General features: G+C 47.5%; 1 long non-coding RNA gene across 1 annotated transcript; it reads right to left on the bottom strand.

Annotated features, from left to right (window-relative positions):
- Positions 1-10,230: 10,230 nt before the first annotated feature.
- Positions 10,231-21,967, bottom strand: LOC133358628 (uncharacterized). Its single transcript, XR_009757104.1, has 3 exons — positions 21,926-21,967; positions 11,372-11,562; positions 10,231-10,329 (listed from the first exon to the last, which is right to left on the bottom strand). It is a non-coding gene; the product is annotated as an uncharacterized LOC133358628 (long non-coding RNA).
- Positions 21,968-22,199: the final 232 nt, after the last annotated feature.

Here is a 22,199-nt window from a genome sequence, read left to right as displayed (position 1 = left end):
CCTGTGCACCGCACGTGTCCCCAGCCCCTGCCGCTGCTCCGCCGGGACACCGGCTTGATGCTGACGATGTCTCAGGAGCAGGCCGCCTGCCTCCTGGCCAACGCCTTCTTCTGCACGTTCCCCCGGAGCAACGCCACCGGGACCCGGAGCGAGGACTCTGCCTGCCCCGACATCAACGTCAACAGGTGCAGCAGCAGCAGCCCATCACTGTGCATTACACACCGTACACCGTGTGTCATGCAGTACACACACACAGATGCAATGCTCTCTCTATGTAGAGTATTTCTTGCTGTATATGTAGCGTCGGAAATGCAAAGCACACACCACACTGTATGTTTACCTGTAGTTGCAGGCACGAGTCGACAGGGGGTGCCACCCTGAGTTAGAGAGAGAACCGGGACCGTTGAGAGGCCGAGTTCCCCCCCCCCCGACCCCAGGTGAGGGGTTGGGGGTTATTCCAGAGCCACCTGGAAGGTTCCAGAAAGGGGGCGGTACCGGGGGTGGAGAGTCCCTGAGGTGGGTATAAAAAACGGACCCCAGGACGGCCCGAGGCAGTGCTCTGAAGACGAAGACTGAAGACCGGCTAGGCTCGGACCCTGGGACCCCGGGACCCCGGGACCCGACGTCCTTTTATGGGCCGGGGCCGAGCACGGACCAGTGGTCGAGACCCGCACCTTGGCTGGGTCGGGTCAGCATAGCCTCCCCGAGGCCACCCTTAGTCGGAGGACTCAGAGCCCGTAGCCCCAGTGATAGGGCACGTTAGCCCGGAGGCCATACCTCCCCAAGTAGTGGGAGTAAAATGGGCTTCTATTATAAGATTTAAGTAAACCGTGTTGCCTCTAAGCTACGTCTCCAGTCTCCGTGGGAACCCACTACATATACACAAGAAATGCTGTTCTACACATAACGGCCATGCCACGTTTCAGTTCAAAGTAACGCTGCAGTACGTGCACAGGCTATGCTCCTTTACACATACTCTGTATTATACGGCACACACTTTTATGGTGCTGTGTACACGGTATATGATGTGTTACACATAGGCCATGCTGTGTTATAAACTCCGTGCAAAGTATCAGTTTATACGTAGCCAATGTCACTGTACAAAGACAAAGATCCCCCTCATAGCCTTAACATATTTTTGAGGCAAGTGGTGTTAGTGAGGACCTAATGAGGACTGGCACAGTACACAGGGGAGTGGGTAGCCAACACCACGCATTTGTCTCCCTCGTGGTGATGTGTACACACTGCATCAGGTACTCATTTGAGGCTGAGTCGACCAATGGGAGGCCCAGGACCTGGTTCAGATATTTCCCACTGTTATACCGGTAGGAACAACAGGTTCCACACTGCCCACCAGGGATTATTTGTCTGTCGTGCATATGGGGAGGGGAGGGTGGGGCTGGGTGGGGAGGGTGGGGAGGGGCTGGGGGAGGAGGGGATGGTGTGGAGGGGCTGGGTGGGGAGGGTGGGGTTGGGTGGGGGGTGGGAGGGGTGGGGCTGGGTGGGGAGGGGCTGGTCACCCCGTCGTGCCCTTATAAAACTCAACGTTTAACCTACACACTACACTATACACTACACGATACACTACACTTATACAAGTGTAGTGAGTTCTCAGGGAGACAGACGACGTAGTTGAGGCACACTCTTTTATTTAACCAAAAGGCGGTAACATTACTTGAAGGGGTAACGACCCCTTCACCCGTACTCAATGGGAAACACCCCTAGCACTATCCCCTGACTTCTCCTATTCCCAGTCCTCTGCTATGAGTGCTAGGGGAGGCTATCTGATCCGGCCCTGGTCAAGCACGGATCCCGGCACCCAGCTAACCAGGCCGTGCTCTTGCAAGAGCAGCGGTCCTGGAGCTCTTGGGGCCGCGCCACTTGCCCTGCTCGGCCCTGACAAGGACAGCGAGCCAGGGGAGTTCCAGGGCCTATTCTGCCGGTCTTCAGTCTTCACTGGTAAGCTTCTCACACACTGGCCTCGAGCTCTCTGGCTCCCCGACTTTTATAAGAATCCTCTCCGAGGGGTGGGGCTATGGGGGATCACAACGCCCCCATGCCCCCCCAGGGTTAACCGATGCGGACGTGGATGTAGACACCCGTGTGTGGGTCCAGACACCCTTGTGTTTCTGTCCACCTTTCTTCCCGTAACAACCCCTACATTTGTATTTAGTGTTGAAAAACTGGCAGGATTTTACGTACTTTGTGCTTATTAAATCCTTTATATTAAGTTCACTTGCTTGCTTGCTTGCGTGCTTGCGTGCTTGCTTGCTTGCAACCGTGTAAATCTTTCGGTCGTTTTTTAACCCACTTCCCGTGATCCAATCGAGCTGACATTTTGCACACAGACTCGTTGTGCGTGACAATTAATTTTCGTGAAAACATTTTTCCAAAATTTACACTGTGTAGGGAATTTTTAAAAAATATTTATTTACCAATTGCTTAATGGTGGCAGACAATCATCTGACCCATAGGTGGCAGCCATCTCAAGCCAGAGGACGAGAGGACTCTAGCCGCCACGCATATAAAGGATTTAGAGTGAAAAACTTTGTTTTTACGGGTTAATTTTTATGCTCAGTTATTTTGTGACTTGCTTACATTTTTACACGTTGCACTAATTTTCTTTTGTTTGTTGTTGTAACTTGCTGACTCTGTGCCTCGACTGCAAATCTGTGAAAGAAGAGCTTCATAGCTTATCGGATTCCTCTTCATCCAGTCTAAATAATTTATTCTGATTTTGGAAACCAATGCAGAATAAAACGGGGGGGGGGAGGTAGAACACACTCCACATTCCACACGGAGAAAGTGGCCCAAGTTTGGGCATCAAACCCAGGTCCCTCTGTGAGTTCCAGCCCTGCCACCTGCCAACGAACACATGTACAGTTCAAACCCCACGTGTACATTCGGTTATATACGGATGTATTTTTATAATTGGTTTCTGGGTGAGGACAAATAATGAAGCAGCCATATCTTTGCTATGTAGCCTTTCATCCAGTGTGATATCGCCAGACTGATGCCCATTTTGTAACCAGACCCACGATGGGCAAAGGTATGCTGCGTTACTGCAGCATCGTTATTAACCTGGTTAATCTATCTCCGCACGATGGTGGGGGGGGGGGGGTGGGAGTGCGATCTCTGCTATAGCAGGAAGTTGGAACGGTGTCGTGCGCATCTATTTACAGAGCGGAGCCGGCGCTGCCCCCATCCTCCGCGCTCGCCCAGGCCTCTAAATGGCTGACGGTTGTTGTGGAGGAAGAGGAGACTCCGGTGGAGGAGCTGTTGGTGCAGGAGGAGGAGACCCTGGTGGAGGAGCTGGTGGTGCAGGAGGAGGAGACCCTGGTGGAGGAGCTGTTGGTGCAGGAGGAGGAGACCCTGGTGCAAGAGCTGGTGGTGCAGGAGGAGGAGATCCTGGTGGAGGAGGAGCTGGTGGTGCAGAAGGAGGAGACCCTGGTAGAGGAGCTGGTGGTGCAGGAGGAGGAGACCCTGGTGGAGGAGCTGGTGGTGCAGGAGGAGGAGACCCCGGTGGAGGAGCTGGTGGTGCAGGAGGAAGAGACCCTGGTGGAAGAGCTGGTGGTGCAGGAAGAAGAGGAGATGAGGGGGGAGACAGAGGAGGTATGGACGAAGGAGCAGGAGGAGGAGATGGTGGTGCAGGTGGAGGAGACATTGGTGGAGAAGATGGTGGAGAAGGAGATGACAAGGAAAGAGGATCAGGTGATGGTGATGCAGGAGGAGAAGAGGAAGCCAGGGAGTCTGGCCCGCATAGGGAGAACCATCCGTTCACTCCTCCGACGCGTGCTGCTGTGTGGTGGCCGGTCCACCACACAGTAGAGGTGGTGGTGGTCACGGATCGTTGTGAACCACGACCACTATCACCATACCCACCACACACACCCTGCACCCATTCACTCCCCTGTGATACCCACCACCCACCGCACACCACACACACCCTGCACCCACCCACCCCATGATCCCACCCCCACCACATTCCATAAAAAGGGTTAGGGGTTTAGAGGGTTAGGGATTTATAAAGTTAAGGGTTTAGAGGTTTCGGGTTATTTCAGGGATAAGGGGTTTAGGGATTTCGAGGGTTATAGGGTTTAGAGGTTGAGAGTGTTAGGGGTTGAGGGGATTCGAGAGTTAGGGGTTTAGAGGGTTAGGGATTTAAGGGTAAAGGGGTTTAGAGGATTAGGCTATTTGGGGTATAGAGGTTGAGAGTGTTTTAAGGGTGAAGGGTTTAGAGGTTTAGGGTTTTAGAGGGTTAGGGTTTTCAGGGTAAAGGGGTTTAAGGATAAAGGGGTTTAGAGGGTTAGGGGTTTATAGGGTTTTGGGTTTACAGTGAGGGAAAAAAGTATTTGATCCCCTGCTGATTTTGTAAGTTTTCCCACTGACAAAGAAATGATCAGTCTATAATTTTAATGGTAGGTTTATTTTAACAGTGAAAGACAGAATAACAACAACAAAATCCAGAAAAACGCATGTCAAAAAGTGTTATAACATGATTTGCATTTTAAATGAGGGAAATAAGTATTTGACCCCTCTGCAAAACATGATTTAGTACTTGTTGGCAAAACCCTTGTTGGAAATCACAGAGGTCAGACGTTTCTGTAGTTGGCCACCAGGTTTGCACACATCTCAGGAGGGATTTTGTCCCACTCCTCTTTGCAGATATTCTCCAAGTCATTAAGGTTTCGAGGCTGACGTTTGGCAACTCGAACCTTCAGCTCCCTCCACAGATTTTCTATGGGATTAAGGTTTGGAGACTGGCTAGGCCACTCCAGGACCTTAATGTGCTTCTTCTTGAGCTACTCCTTTGTTGTCTTGGCCGTGTGTTTTGGGTCATTGTCATGCTGGAATACCCATCCACGACCCATTTTCAATGCCCTGGCTGAGGGAAGGAGGTTCTCACCCAAGATTTGACGGTACATGGCCCCGTCCATCGTCCCTTTGATGCGGTGAAGTAGTCCTGTCCCCTTAGCAGAAAAACACCCCCAAAGAATAATGTTTCCACCTCCATGTTTGACGGTGGGGATGGTGTTCTTGGGGTCATAGGCAGCATTCCTCTTCCTCCAAACACGGCGAGTTGAGTTGATGCCAAAGAGCTCCATTTTCGTCTCATCTGACCACAACACTTTTACCCAGTTGTCCTCTGAATCATTCAGATGTTCATTGGCAAACTTCAGATGGGCATGTATATGTGCATTCTTGAGCAGAAGGACCTTGCGGGCGCTGCAGAATTTCAGTCCTTCACGGTGTAGTGTGTTACCAACTGTTTTCTTGGTGACTATGGTCCCAGCTGCCTTGAGATCATTGACAAGATCCTCCTGTGTAGTTCTGGGATGATTCCCCACCGTTCTCATGATCATTGCAACTCCACGAGGTGAGATCTTGCATGGAGCCCCAGGCCGAGGGAGATTGACAGTTATTTTGTGTTTCTTCCATTTGCGAATAATCACACCAACTGTTGTCACCTTCTCACCAAGCTGCTTGGCGATGGTCTTGTAGCCCATTCCAGCCTTGTGTAGGTCTACAATCTTATCCCTGACATCCTTGGAGAGCTCTTTGGTCTTGGCCTTGGTGGAGAGTTTGGAATCTGATTGATTGATTGCTTCTGTGAACAGGTGTCTTTTATACAGGTAACAAGCTGAGATTAGGAGCACTCCCTTTAAGAGTGTGCTCCTAATCTCAGCTCGTTACCTTTATAAAAGACACCTGGGAGCCAGAAATCTTTCTGATTGAGAGGGGGTCAAATACTTATTTCCCTCATTAAATGCCAATCAATTTATAACATTTTTGATATGCGTTTTCTGGATTTTGTTGTTGTTATTCTGTCTCTCACTGTTCAAACTAACCTACCATTAAAATTATAGACTGATCATTTCTTTGTCAGTGGGCAAACGTACAAAATCAGCAGGGGATCAAATACTTTTTTCCCTCGCTGTAAGGGTTTAGGTGAAGGGTTAAGTGGGTTAGAGGTTTGGGGGTTTATGGGTTAGGATTTTAAAGGGTGATGGGTTTAGACCGTTATGGTTTTAAGGGTAAGGGGGTTTTGAGAGTTGGGTTTTAGAAGGTCTACAATCTTGTCCCTGACATCCTTGGAGAGCTCTTTGGTCTTTGCCTTGGTGGAGAGTTTGGAATCTAGAGGTAAAACCTCTGACCTGACACGAGAGATTTAGAGGTAAAACCTCTGACCTGACACGAGAGATTTAGAGGTAAAACCTCTGACCTGACATGAGAGATTTAGAGATAAAACCTCTGACCTGACATGAGAGATTTAGAGGTAAAACCTCTGACCTGACACTGAGAGATTTAGAGGTAAAACCTCTGACCTGACACGAGAGATTTAGAGATAAACCCTCTGACCTGACATGAGAGATTTAGAGATAAACCCTCTGACCTGACACGAGAGATTTAGAGGTAAAACCTCTGACCTGACACGATAGATTTAGAGGTAAAACCTCTGAACTGACACGAGAGATTTAGAGGTAAAACCTCTGACCTGACACGGGAGATTGAGAGGGAAAACCTCTGACCTGACACGAGAGATTTAGAGGTAAAACCTCTGAACTGACACGAGAGATTTAGAGATAAAACCTCTGAACTGACACGAGAGATTTAGAGGTAAAACCTCTGACCTGACACGAGAGATTTAGAGATAAAACCTCTGACCTGACATGAGAGATGTAGAGGTAAAACCTCTGAACTGACAGGAGAGATTTAGAGGTAAAACCTCTGAACTGACACGAGAGATTTAGAGGTAAAACCTCTGACCTGACACGAGAGATTTAGAGGTAAAACCTCTGAACTGACATGAGAGATTTAGAGGTAAAACCTCTGACCTGACACGAGAGATTTAGAGGTAAAACCTCTGAACTGACATGAGAGATTTAGAGGTAAAACCTCTGAACTGACACGAGAGATTTAGAGGTAAAACCTCTGACCTGACACGAGAGATTTAGAGGTAAAACCTCTGAACTGACACGAGAGGTATAGAGGTAAAACCTCTGAACTGACACGAGAGGTATAGAGGTAAAACCTATTCACCCACCCACGCAATCTCGAACCCACCAATTCACTCATCCTCTCACCAACCCACCTTCACCCACTCACGCGCTGCCCCACCCACTCACTCACCTCAACCATTCACAAACCCACCCACTCATTCACTCAATCACCCACCAACCGCTCAATCTCTAAACCCATTCACCCACCCACCCACTCAGCCACCCACCCACTAACTCACCCAATCAATCTCTAACCCACTCACCTACCCACCCACTCACCCAGCCACTCGTCTATTCACTCTCACACAACACACCAACTCAAGACACCCATGACTTACCCTATCACCCACAATCTCTAACACACTCAGTCACCCACTTACCTACTCCCTCAACCACTGAGCCACACTCACAGACCCACCCACTCTATGTGTAGTCCTCACCTCTTCTGGTAATGTGAGATATTCTTCCTCCCAGCGGTATTTTACCCAGTAAGGCCCACTGAGCTATAAAGATTGTTTTCAGAAGCACCCTCGCCACAAATGATAGTTCAACAAAGTCGCTGTATACATTTATTGCACCCAATTACTCTTATTACATGTTTCTAAATGTGGAGTGAAATACACAGGCATCAGGGTTGGGATCGAACCACAACATTCTGTATAACAGGCGAGGTAGTTAACATCTTGCCACCGTGGCGCTCAATTCTTTGACTCACCCACTCAACTACTAAAGCCACCCACCAACCCACTAACCGACTCAAAAACCCACTCACCCTGCCACGCACTCAATTTCTAACCCACTCACTCAACCACTCATCCACGCACCCACCTACACACGCACTCACTAACTCACTCACCCAACAACCCACCCACCAACTCACCCACCCACTCACTGACCAACTCACGCACCAACCCACCCACTCACACTGTGACCTACTCCATATCTAACCCAACAACTCACTCACCCAGCCCCTCACCTACTAACCTAACCACCCACCAACTCACTCACCCACCTACGCACTCAAATACCCACTCACCCAACTGTAAACAAATTTTTTTTTTACAAGGTAAGGCCCCCATAGCTATATAGATCTTATTCAGAAGCAACATGGCCACAAATGATGGCTTAACCAAGTGGATTATCACGTAGACATTTAAAGCATCCATATCCTCTAAATGCACGTTGATAAATATGGAGGGAAAACCCAGAGGACTCGGAGAAAAATCCATGAACCACGAGGAGAACATGCAATCTACAAATATACAGGCATCACGATCGAGACCGAACCCACAACCTCCTGTACAAAAGGTAAGGAAGGTAGTTAACATCTCGGCACCATGGGGCTCCACTCTCTGACTCGCAGCCACCCACTCACCTACCCATTCAGCCACCTACCCATTCAGCAACATACCCACTCAAAGACCCACCCACTAAAAAACCCACACACCTTTCTAACCACTTACCTACGCACCCACCTACACACCCACTCACTGACTCACTCCCTCAACAATTCATTCACCCATCCACTCACCATTTCACTCCCCCAATCATACACCCACCCATCCACCCACTCTATCTCTAACTCACACACTCACCAGTCCACCCACTCACCCAGCCACTTACCTACTCACTCACCCAGCCACCTACTCGACCTGCAACAGGCCTACCGACCCAACGAGCCACCTACCCCCTAAACTAAACTACTTTATACTAGGCGAAGCAGTGAACATCTCAGCACCTTGGCGCCTCACTCTCTGACTCACTCACACGCTAACTTACCCACTAAACCTCCCACATCAACTCACCCACCCACTCGCTGACCCCACTCAGTCAACAACTCACCCACCCACCCAACCACTCACTCAGTTAACCACTTGCTTACCCACCGATTCACCCTAAGACCACTCACCAAGCTACACACTCACCTACCAATACACCCATTCACTCACTTGCTCACCCACCCACTTACTCGCCAACCACTAACTGACCCACTCACCCACCTACAAACTCACGAACAAAAAACACACCCACTCAACCCATCGCTCACCCAACCCCTCACTCATCCACTTACTCAATCACAAACCCACGCACTCACCGACCCACCAACTCACTTCACCCACCCAACACTCACCCAACCACCCACTCAATCTCTAAACCACACACCAACCCTGCTACTGAGAGAAAACCTGGAGGACCCGGATAGAAATCCACACGACCACAGGGAGAACATGCAAACTCCTTATATACAGGTGGAAGGGATGGGATCAAATTCACAAACTCCTGTATACTAGGTGAGGTAGTTAACATCTCACCACCGTGGTGCCCCACTCTTTGACTCACCCACCCACCCACCCAATCACACACTAACTCACCTGCTCAACCTTCGATATTCACTCACCCACCCACTAACTGACCCACCCACTAACTGACCCACCCACCCACTCACCCAACAATCTACTCACCCACCCACTCACCTATTCACTCATTCACTCAACCCCTCACTCACCCACTCCCCCACACAATCACGCACTGACCTACCCGCCCACCCACACAGTCACTCACTAATTCACCCACTCACTCAACCATCCACCCACTCATGCTCCCATCCACTCACTTATCCAGGCACTCACCTACTTACTCATCCATTAAGCCACTCACCCACTCACCCACCCAATCACCTAGTTACCCACACACTCAATCTCTAACCCACCAATTTACTCATCCACTCACCAGCCCACCTCTCACCCACTCAATCACTTCAAACCATTCACTCACCCACCCACTAATTCACACAATCACCCACCACCCACTCAATCTCTAACCCACACCCACCTACTCACTCACCCAACGACTCACTCAACAATTCACTCAAATTCAACACACCCACTTCTCTAACACACTCACTCACCTACTCCCTCAACCACTCACTCACCTACTCCCTCAACCACTCCCTCACCTACTCCCTCAACCACTGACCCACCTACTCCCTCAACCACTGACCCACCTACTCCCTCAACCACTGACCCACCTACTCGCTCAACCACTGACCCACCGACTCCCTCAACCACTGACCCACCGACTCACCCACCGACTCACCCACCGACTCACCCACCGACTCACCCACCGACTCACCCACCGACTCACCCACCGACTCACCCACCGACTCACCCACCGACTCACTCACCGACTCACCCAGTTAATCACCCACTACGTGGAGTCCTCACCTCTTCCAGTATTGTGAGATATTCTTCCTCCCAGCGGTATCTTCACAACAACGCCCGGTGGGGTGGGCAAGCCTCTCAACGAGCCGGGCGAGCGGGGCAACAGTCTGGTCATGTTGGGTTCATAGCGCAGTGCGGCACACACATACACACAAGCAGACCACACACATATGAACACAATAACAACATTGGGAGCCACTCACGCGATAGGGATGGGCCGCATGGTCCACTCCAGCTCGATGTACGGCTTGCCCGGATACAATGTTAACTACCTCGTCTGGTATACAGGAGGTTTTCGGTTAGATCCCAACCCTGACATCTGTATATTTGGAGTTTGCATGTTCTCTCCGTGGTCAAGTGGATTTTTATTCTGGTCCTCTAGATTTTCCCTACACATTTATAAACAGGCATTTAGAGTAGTTGGCTGCTATAAATTTCCACATAAGGCACGTTGTTGACCTATCATTTGTGGCCAGGTCACTTCTAAAAAACAGAGCTATGTTACTCAGTGAGATGGTTGAGATACAAGTGATGAGCCTGTGTGTGAGTGGTTGAATGAGTGAGTGGCTGAGTGAGTGAGTGAATGGTTGAGTGAGTGGCTGAATTAGTGGTTGAGTGAGGGAGTGGTTGATGGAGCGATTCGTTCAATGAGCGAGCAAGTGGTTGAGTGAGCGAGTGAGTGGTTCAGTGAGTGAGTGGTTGAGTGAGTGAATGGGTGGCTGAATAACTGAGTTATTGAGTGAGTGGTTGAGTGAGTGGTTGAGTGAATTAGTGAGTGGTTGAATGAGTATTTGAATGAGTGAGTGTTTGAGCGAATGAGTTAGTGTTTGAGCGCATGAGTGTGTGGTTGAGTGAGTGGATGAGTGAGCAGTTGCATGAGTGTCTGAGTGAATGAGTGGTTGAGTGAGTGGTTGAGTTAATGACCGAGTGAGTGATTGATTGGTTGAGTGAATGAATGGTTGAGTGAGTGAGTAGTTGAGCGAGTGGTTTAAGTTAGTGGTTGAGTGAGTGAATGGCTGAATGAGTGAGTGGCTGAGTGAGTAAGTGGTTGAGTGAGTGGTTCAAGTTGAGTGAGTGGCTGTATGAGTGGCTGTATGAGCGAGTGACTGAGTGAGCGAGTGACTGAGTGAGTGAGTGGCCGGCGCGCACCTTGGCTGCGTTGTCCAGGGTGTCCTGCTGGTGCCGCCCCACTGTGTTGCTGTACTCCGTCAGGGTGAGAGCGGCGGTGCCACGCAAGCAGCTGCTCCAGCGACTGGGCCATCTTGCCCAGCTCCTCCTGGCGAGCACGCAGCATGCCCTGGGGCTCCCGTCACATGGTGCTGGCAATCTGAGACACCCGCCTGTAGCACACACGGAGAAGAGATATGGGAATGGATTAGGGTGACCCGGGTGACGAGATGTTCACTGCTTCGCCCGGTATTCAGGATGTTGTAGGTTTGATCCAAACCCTGATGCTTACATGAGGAGTTGAGTGAATTCTTCTTCGGATTCTCTGGTTTTGCCCTCCACATTTATAAATATGCATTGACAGTATTTGGCTTATTTACATTTCATCGTGATAAGCCACTTCATTGGGCTATCATTTATGGCAAGGTAATTTCTGAAAAAGAGCTATATAGCTCAGTGGGCCTTACCTGGTAAAATAAAATAGGCGAGTGGGTAGGTGAGTGAGTGGATAGGGAAGTGGGTATATTAGTGGAAAGGTCAGCGAGTGCGTAGATGAGCGAGTAGGTAGGTGGTTGAGTGAGTGAGTGGTTGAGTTAATAATTGAGTGAGTGATTGCTTGAGTGAGTGGCTGAGTGAGTGAGTGGCTGAGTGAGTGAGTGGCTGAGTGAGTGAGTGGTTGAGTGAGTGGTTGAGTGATTGAGTGAATGGTTGAGTGAGAGAATAACTGAGTGAGTGAGCGGCTGAGTGGTTGAGTGAGTCATTGAGCAATTGTGTGGCTGAGTGAGTGAATGGCTGAAAGAGTGGCTGAGTGAGTGAGAGCGTGATGGCTGAGGGAGTGAGAAAGTGATGGCTGAGTGAGTGAGAGAGTGATGGTTGAGTGGTTGAGTAAGTAATTGAGTGAGTGGTTGGTTGAGTGAGTGAGTGGGTGGGTGGTTGAATGATTGGTTGAGTGAGTGGTTGAGTGAGTGAATAACTGAGTGAGTGAGCGGCTGAGTGGTTGAGCGAGTCGTTGAGTGAGTCTGTGGCTGAATGCGTTTGTGGCTGAGTGAGTGAATGGCTGAATGAATCACAGCTATGATAAAAATGGACATCAGCATATAAGTGGTCTTGTTTTCACTCACTAAATGAAGTTTAAAATAAAATTGTACACTCACAGGATCGAGTTAAAGATGACAGCGAATCGGAGTAAACTGAATCGCAGCTATGATTAAATTTGGCATTAGCATAATATTGATTTATAAGTATACAAAATGACTTTTTGCAGAGGGATTTAACACAAAAGTCTGATAGACTATATGAAAAAATTAAGATAAAAAGTACATACAAATCGGGCATCAATACCGTTGCTTTGTATGATCTGTGAAAAGCAGAGGATTTTAGATTAAATCGGACATTTTGAGCTTCCTGCCGGATCGACTGAGTGGAATCAATACAATTAGTCTCGATTCATGATCAACAAAGACCATATATGGGAAAATCTCTGATCGGTGATTTTGATTGCATCGTATTGCAGCGCCCCTTTGATGATGTTACAAAGCACTTGCCCCAACAGACTGTTAAAGGCTACAGGGGGATCTTTGTGTGCGAGTAGCTCACAGATCCTTCAGAGATCTGGACACTGTCCGATCATCAGCAAGCTCCTCAGGCAGGCGAGACTGCGTTGGCGGTTGTCTGTGCATTATGAGGTGATAAATATCCCACGCAGAGGAGTCTGCTTACAGGACAGATAAGAGGTTCTTCACTGACCGTGCCCCGTGTCACCTGAACGTTAAATGGGGTCCCAGTAATTCAATGTCCATCGCTGAATCATCTTTCACCATCACCACGCGTCCATTAAGGCCAATGTGACGAAGCCATAGATAGACGCCGCGTTATAACGGGGGGGGGGGGGGGGGGGGGAGCAGGACAAACGTCTTACTACGTGACATAACAACACCCTGGACACAGCCATCGTGGCTGATTAGGGTGCGCATCGTTCACGAATATGTGGTTTAAGTGGTTGAGAGTAGATTTTGGTGTAAATTGATCACGATGCATTGCGTAGCCTGCATTTAAAATTTCATGCGTGGGTGCGTGAGCAGATATGAGTGGGTGAGTGCGTGAGTAAGCCGGTAAGTGAGTATGTGGGTGGATGGAGGGGGCTGGGCGGGCACGGCATGGGCTGGAGTGGAGGTGGACTGATGCGGTACGGAAGGATGTGGAGCTGAGTGGGCTTTGCCGACGACTGGTACCAGCGGTGTCGGGATCGGCCTCTGCGGGGGAGGCTCGTGAAGGACGCTTCTACTGGGCAGTTGGAGACAGTCAGCCTCCAACAAAAACGGAGGAGTGACGCTCACAACGAGCGGAACACCGGATGATAAATATGCAGCAATTTGGCACAGTACGGGGTACAGGTGGTGCATCTGCCAGTCATCTCAGTCAGACAACCCATGGCACCTGGGTCTGTTCCAGGACATCCGGTCAGCGAGCCTTTGACACTTCACGTGGCTTCAAAGTGCACATGGCCTGGCACAGGTGCCGTGGTGACATCACTGTCACTTATTGGCGAATGGCGACGGTCGATAACGCAGCGGTGGTTGTGAGAAATGCCATTTTGGGGGGGGGCGCCAACCCTGACCATCTGTGAACCTCACATCGCCTCACAGCCACCACAGTGGCTACAGGGAGTTCTAGATGGGTGCGAGGAGCTGGTAACCCCCCTCCACCTTCAACTAAATTACCACACATTCACATGCGAGTCCTTGGGTCTCTCTGCGAGTCGATGGATCTGTGTGGTGAGTCTATGGGTCTCTGTGAGGTGAGTCTGTAGCGTGGAAACGCGTATGCACACACCGCCTGTCCACTTACCTGCAGTTACGGCCAGAGGTCTGTAGGGGGGGCCAGCCTGTACAAGGGGATAGAGAGAGAGCCTGGATTCCCCCTCCCCTACCCCAGGTGAGGGGCTTGGGGGGGGGGGGGGCGTTCCAGGATCCACTGGAAGATATTGGGGGCAGAAAGTCCCTGCGGTTCTCTGGTCGGTTCGAGGCAGTGCTACGAAGATGAAGACTAGCTAGGCTAGGACCCTGGAAACCGGGACCCGACATCCTTGTAAGGGCCGGGGCCGAGCGCGGACCAGTGGCCCGGACCAGTGGCCCGAACCAGTGGCCCGGACCCGTACCTTGGCTGGGTCGGGTCAGAGTAGCCTCCCTAGCTAGGACCCTGAGACCCCAAGCCCGACGTCCTTGTAAGGGCCGGGCCGAGCTTGGACCAGTGGTCGGGACCCGTACCTTGGCTGGGTCGGGTCAGAGTAGCCTCCCTAGCTAGGACCCTGAGACCCCAAGCCCGACGTCCTTGTAAGGGCCGGGCCGAGCTTGGACCAGTGGTCGGGACCCGTACCTTGGCTGGGTTGGGTCAGTTAGCCTTCCTTAGGGCACAGATCGCCGGAGGGCTGAGAGCCAGATTACCCAGTGCGAGTGCACACTAGACCGGAGGCTGTACCTCCCTAGATAGTGGGAGTTAAGGGAGTTCTGTATTGTAGTTGCCTCTAACAGACGTCCCCAGTCTCCGTGGAACCCACTACAAGTCTATGTGTCTCTGTTTTGTGAGTCTATAGGGCTCTGTGCGAGTCTGTTTGAGTCGGTGGTTCTCTGTGTGATGAGTCTATGCGTTTTTGTATGACTCTTTGGGTGTCTAGGTGGTGATTCTATGGGTCTCTGTTTGGTGAGTCTATGGGTCTCTCTGTGAGTCTATAGGTATCTGTGCGAGTACATGGATCTCTCTGCGAGTCTGTGGGTCTCTGTGGGGTGAGTCTATGCGTCTCTGTCTGATTAGTCTATGGGTCTATGTGGTGAAGTCACGTAGGTAAAAAAATTAAATTAATAACAGTAAAATAAAAATCACGACGTTTCGGAGGCAACACAAGCTTCCGTCTTCAGGTGGAACCGTCACAGCACGATAGCTGTATCAAGTGAGAAATTCCAAGAACACAGTATTTGTATATATACTGGTTGAGGGTGGGAGGAGCCAAGGTAGGCCCTGAATATTATTTTTGTGAGGTTCGGTGCCTCTGAAGCACGCTGTTAGGAATGGGCCTTTGTTGTGTAAACTAGGTGCGGATGATGTAAAGGTGCGTGTTAAAGGGACTGAGCCCTTGTTGTTATGTAGAGATGATGCGGCTGAAATCGCTGCAAGGAAATGAGTCTTTGGTGTGTAGAATGATTGACTGAGCCTATTATTCTGTAGAGGTGGTGCGGCTTACATCGCTGTCAGGAAATGAGTCGTTGTTGTGTAGAATGGTTGACTGAGCCTAATATTATGTAGAGGTGGTGTGGCTTAACTCGCTGTCAGGAAATGAGTCTTCGTTGTGTAGAATGGTTGACTGAGCCTATTATTATGTAGAGGTGTGGTGCGGCTGAAACCGCTGCCAGGAATGCTCCAAATATGTGTAGTTAAATCTTTTTTGCACGATTAATAACATCTTTCCAATGATTACTAAGTTTGTACCCATCATCACGGTTGAAATTATGTCTGTATTTGCATATTTGGATGGCCTCGTGTACAAACCTTTGATGGTAGCCAGGAGGCTTGCAGAGCACCTTAGTCTCGGAAAAGACAATTTCATGAGAGCCCACAGCGTTGTAGAAATGATCGGCAACAACGGAAGAATCAGTTTTGCCGTGTTTCAGATCTGACTTGTGCTCGCGGACACGATCAGAGATATGACGTTTCGTTTCTCCAATGTAGCAATCACCACAACTGCAACTCAGTTTGTAGACTCCAGGGTATTGTAAGTCAGGAATGACATCTTTCACAGATGGAATTAGGTCACGGATATTATGTACTGTACTGAATTGGACTTGAATCTTACGTTTGTTTAGAATTTTAGAGATTTTTTTGGTCACGCCTTCTATGTATGGTAACGTGATAGTTTTGATCGGAGTTTCTTGTGGCTGTTTCTGTATGGTGGGAGAAACAGCTTGGCGGATGGTGCGGTCAGAGTATCCGTTCATCCTGAGGGCCCGATGTACATGTCTTAATTCACTGGCCAGGTGGTGTTGGTCAGAAATGCCATGAGCTCTGTGGTATAGCGTTTTGATGAGAGAATTATTTTGAGATGGGTGGTGGTGGGAATCGGGTTTCAAGTAGGAATCTGTGTGGGTGGCTTTCCTGACAGAATGTCCCAAGCATCCGTCAGGTCTCCTCTCAAACAGAATATCTAAGAATGGTAGTTTACCATCTTTATCCACTTCCATGGTGAATCTGATGGATGGGTGTCTGGAATTGATGTGGTCCAAGAAGTGGTTCAATGCTGGGAGGCCATGTGGCCAAATGACGAAAGTGTCATCCACATACCTCTTCCACAGGGAAGGACGCAGGGTGGATGTCTGGATGGCGTCTGATTCAAACTTTTCCATGAACATGTTGGCTATCACTGGTGACAAGGGGGAGCCCATAGGGGTACCCTCATTCTGTTTGTAGAAGGTGCCATTCCAAGTAAAATAAGTGTTGGTGAGGCAATGCCTAACCAGCGCAGGTACATCCGAATTCAATCCATGTTGGACCAAGTCCTCAATTATTGTTAGGGTGTCAGGTACTGGGACCTTGGTAAACAGAGATACTACATCAAAACTGACGAGGATGTCATCAGGAGATAGTACCATGTCCTTGACCATAGAGACTAATTGGGTTGAATTGAGTACTGCCGAAGAGGTCTTGCCTGTGAAGGGAAGCAGAGTATCTGATAGAAACCGGGCCAGTTTGTACGTAGGAGATTTGATGGTCGACACGATGGGTCATAGCGGGGTGCCTTCTTTATGGATCTTGGGAAGACCATAGAGTCATTGCTACAATGCTGTGGGCTCTCATGAAATTGTCTTTTCCGAGACTAAGGTGCTCTGCAAGCCTCCTGGCTACCATCAAAGGTTTGTACGAGGCCAACCAAATATACAAACACAGGCATAATTTCAACCGTGATGATGGGTACAAACTTAGTAATCATTGGAAAGATGTTATTAATCATGAAAAAAATATTTAACTTCCCATATTTGGAGCATTCCTGGCAGCGATTTCAGCTGCACCACCCCTACATAATAATAGGCTCAGTCAACCATTCTACACAACAAAGACTAATTTCTTGGCAGCGAGTTAAGCCGCACCACCTCCACATAATAATAGGCTCAGTCAATCATTCTACACAACAAAGACTCATTTCCTGGCAGCGATTTCAGCCACATCATCTCTACATAACAAAAAGGCTCAGTCCCTTTTACACGCACCTTTACATCATCCGCACCTAGTTTACACAACAAAGGCCCATTCCTAACAGCGTGCTTCAGCCGCACCGAACCTCACAAAAATAATATTCAGGGCCTACCTTGGCTCCTTCCACCCTTAACCAGTATATATACAAATACTGTGTTCTTGGAATTTCTCTCACTTGATACAGCTACCGTGCTGTGACGGTTCCACCTGAAGACGGAAGCTTGTGTTGCCTCTGAAACGTCGTGATTGTTATTTTATTTTACTTTTATTAATTTTAATTTTTTACCTACGTGACTTTACCGAAAAAACCTAATAATATGAATCCTTGCAGTCACGAAAGCTTCAAATCTAGAATCTATGTGGTGAGTCTATGGGTCTCTGTGGTGAGTCTATGTGTTTGTGTGGTGAGTCCATAGACCTCTGCGAGTCTTACTCTGCGAGTCCGTGGGTGTGTTTGAGTCTGTGGTTCTGTGTGATGAGTCTATGCGCCTTTGTGTAAGTCTATGGGTCTCTGTGTGGTGATTATATGGGTCTCTGTGTGGCGAGTCTGTGGGTCTCTATGTGAGTGTGGGTACGATTGAGTCTATGGGTATCTGTCTGGTGAGTCTATGTCTCTGTTTGGTGAGTCTATAGGGCTCTGTTTGAGTCTGTGGATCTATGTCTGATGAGTCTATGGGCCTCTGTGGTGAGTCCATGGTTCTCTGTGCAAGTCTGAGGGTCTGTGCATGGTGAGTGTATAGGTCTATGTGTGATGACTCTATGGGTCTCTATGTGATGGATATATGTGGTGCACATATCCTGGCACAAGCGCCGTGCTGTCGTCACCACCACTTAGTGGAAAAAGCTCCTCCCACTACTCCTGCTTGTTGTTGTGCTCGGGAAGGAGAGACAAAACTAGACGAAAATCTCAACGATTTTCATTTTACCAAGTAAGGTCCACTGAGCTAAACATCTCTTTTATTACGCGCTTTTATTTAACGGACTGTTGTTGTCGTATCCTCAAATCTTGTAACTCAATTTTAACCCACTTCCCAATGTGGTATCGACTGCAAACTTGGTATACTTATGTCATACTGATGACAAATCTAGATTATATCAAAAAAAGTATTTTTAAACATTCATTTTTATATGTTATGATTCGGCTTGGGTCTAATTGTCCACGCTCAACTGACGTTGGCTGTAAATCACCACGGTCCCTTACGTTATGGCAAGCCTCGGGGCAACTTCCTGGAGTCGTGGAGTTCTGCCATTACTCGTACGGTACATTTCATTAAAGCGAGTTTTAAAAAAAAAGTACTTTTAAATATTACTTATTCAGAAGCGACTTGGCACCAATGATAGCTCAACGAAGTGGTTCATCATCACGTGTAAATTACAGCAGCCAAATACTTTAAACGAATATTCATATTCTTGGTTCTTTCGGTAAAGTCAAGTAAATAGAAAACCAAAACATAAAAATATATATTAATAAAAAATATATAATAAATAGCTTTTATTATTTTCAATATATCTTATTTTGTATTTTTATTTAAAAAAAATTTAAAACAAATATTTTTTTTTCTATTTACGTGACTTTACCGAAAGAACCAAGAATATGAATTCCTGCAGTCAAGTCAAAACTTTAAACGAATGTTTCTAAATGTGGAGGGAAGACTCGGAGGACCCTTAGGACCCGGAGAAAAATCCACGCGACCACGGGGAGAGACAGAGACACGCAAACTCCAAATATACAGCAGGCATCAAGGTCGGGATCGAACCCAAACTCCTGTATACCAGGCGAGGAAGTTAGGGGGGAAAGCAGAGACAGCGAGAGGGGGAGAATTAGTCAAAATCACACTCAATATTACTCACTAACCATGATACACTCACCATGATACTCACCATTATACTCTCGCATTCACCATCATACTCACACACAAGCCCACACACATCAACAGTCGCCATTCACCACTACGTGGCGATGACGTCACCACAATAACCCAGGTGCCATGGTTTGACGGCTGTGCCAGGCTAAGTGCAGGAGGAGGTCACGGGCCAGACTCAGGTGCCATGGGCCGACTGCTCTGCCTGGCTCGGTACAAGAGGAGGGCTAGACCCTGGTGCTATGGGTTAACTCGTGTGCCACCACCTGCACAGCCACCACAGTAACAACCACACAACTATAATCACAACAATAACCACGACCAACAACTGTAACCACAACTGTAATGTAACCACAACTATAATGTAACCACAACTATAATGTAACCACAACTGTAATGTAACCACAACTGTAATGCAACCACAACTATAATGTAACCACAACTATAATGTAACCACAACTATACTGTAACCACAACTATAATGTAACCACAACTATAATGTAACCACAACTGTAATGTAACCACAACTATAATGTAACCACAACTATACTGTAACCACAACTATAATGTAACCACAACTATAATGTAAGCACAACTATAATGTAACCACAACTATAATGTAACCACAACTGTAATGTAACCACAACTGTAATGCAACCACAACTATAATGTAACCACAACTATAATGTAACCACAACTATACTGTAACCACAACTATAATGTAACCACAACTATAATGTAACCACAACTGTAATGTAACCACAACTATAATGTAACCACAACTATACTGTAACCACAACTATAATGTAAGCACAACTATAATGTAACCACAACTATAATGTAACCACAACTATAATGTAACCACAACTGTAATGTAACCACAACTGTAATGCAACCACAACTATAATGTAACCACAACTATAATGTAACCACAACTATAATGTAACCACAACTATAATGTAACCACAACTGTAATGTAACCACAACTGTAATGCAACCACAACTATAATGTAACCACAACTATAATGTAACCACAACTATACTGTAACCACAACTATAATGTAACCACAACTATAATGTAACCACAACTGTAATGTAACCACAACTATAATGTAACCACAACTATACTGTAACCACAACTATAATGTAACCACAACTATACTGTAACCACAACTGTAATGTAACCACAACTATAATGTAACCACAACTATAATGTAACCACAACTATAATGTAACCACAACTATACTGTAACCACAACTATAATGTAACCACAACTATACTGTAACCACAACTATAATGTAACCACAACTATAATGTAACCACAACTATAATGTAACCACAACTATAATGTAACCACAACTATACTGTAACCACAACTATAATGTAACCACAACTATACTGTAACCACAACTGTAATGTAACCACAACTATAATGTAACCACAACTATAATGTAACCACAACTATAATGTAACCACAACTATAATGTAAGCACAACTATAATGTAACCACAACTATAATGTAACCACAACTATAATGTAACCACAACTATAATGTAACCACAACTATAATGTAACCACAACTATAATGTAACCACAACTATAATGTAAGCACAACTATAATGTAACCACAACTATACTGTAACCACAACTATAATGTAAACCAACAACTATAATGTAAGCACAACTATAATGTAACCACAATACTATATGTAACCACAACTATAATGTTAACCACAACTATAATGTAACCACAACTATAATGTAACCACACTATAAGAAGAACAACTAAATGTAACCACAACTATAATGTAACCACAACTATAATGTAAGCACAACTATAATGTAACCACAACTATAATGTACCACAACTATAATGTAAACACAACTATATGTAACCACAACTATACTGTAACCACAACTATAATGTAACCACAACTATAATGTAAGCACAACTATAATGTAACCACAACTATAATGTAACCACAACTATAATGTAAACACAACTATAATGTAACCACAACTATAATGTAACCACAACTATAATGTAACCACAACTATAATGTAACCACAACTATAATGTAACCACAACTATAATGTAACCACAACTATACTGTAACCACAACTATAATGTAACCACAACGATAAGGTAACCACAACTATAATGTCAACCCCAACCTATACTGTAACCACAACTATACTGTAACCACAACTATAAGGTAACCACCACTATAATGTAACCACAAACTATAATGTACCCACGAACTATAATGTAACCACAACACTATAATGTAACCACAACGTATAGTAACCACAACTATAATGTAACCCACAACAGTCAGCAGGCAGCAGGCCGAGCTGTGGGCCAGGCGCCTCCTCTGTCTCCTCCACCGCCGCCGCCACTGCTGATGTGGACACACCCGCGCGAGGTCTCACCTTCAGGCTGAGTCGACGTAGAGAGGCCCAGCGAGCCGCCGCTTCAGAAGCTTTCGCTCGACACTGACGGTGCCGTGAGCGGGAATCCAAACCAGCCGCTCGCCACCCACAATGCACAGCGCGCGCAGCCTCCACTCGGCCAAGGCCTAAGGCCTAAGCGGAAGTAGCAGCGGGGGGAAGGGGGGTGGGGCATGGGGGTGTGGAGGGGGGTGGGGCATGGGTGTGAGGGGGTTGGGCATGGGGGAGGGGGGTGGGGCATGGGGGGTGAGGGGGG

This window comes from Lethenteron reissneri, chromosome 63 (assembly GCF_015708825.2).
Source record: "Lethenteron reissneri isolate LAM-NWPU_2019-01 chromosome 63, ASM1570882v1, whole genome shotgun sequence".
Classification (NCBI taxonomy): domain Eukaryota; kingdom Metazoa; phylum Chordata; class Hyperoartia; order Petromyzontiformes; family Petromyzontidae; genus Lethenteron; species Lethenteron reissneri.
Note: the sequence above shows the minus strand (reverse complement) of the source record. Positions and strands in the feature narration are given on the sequence as shown.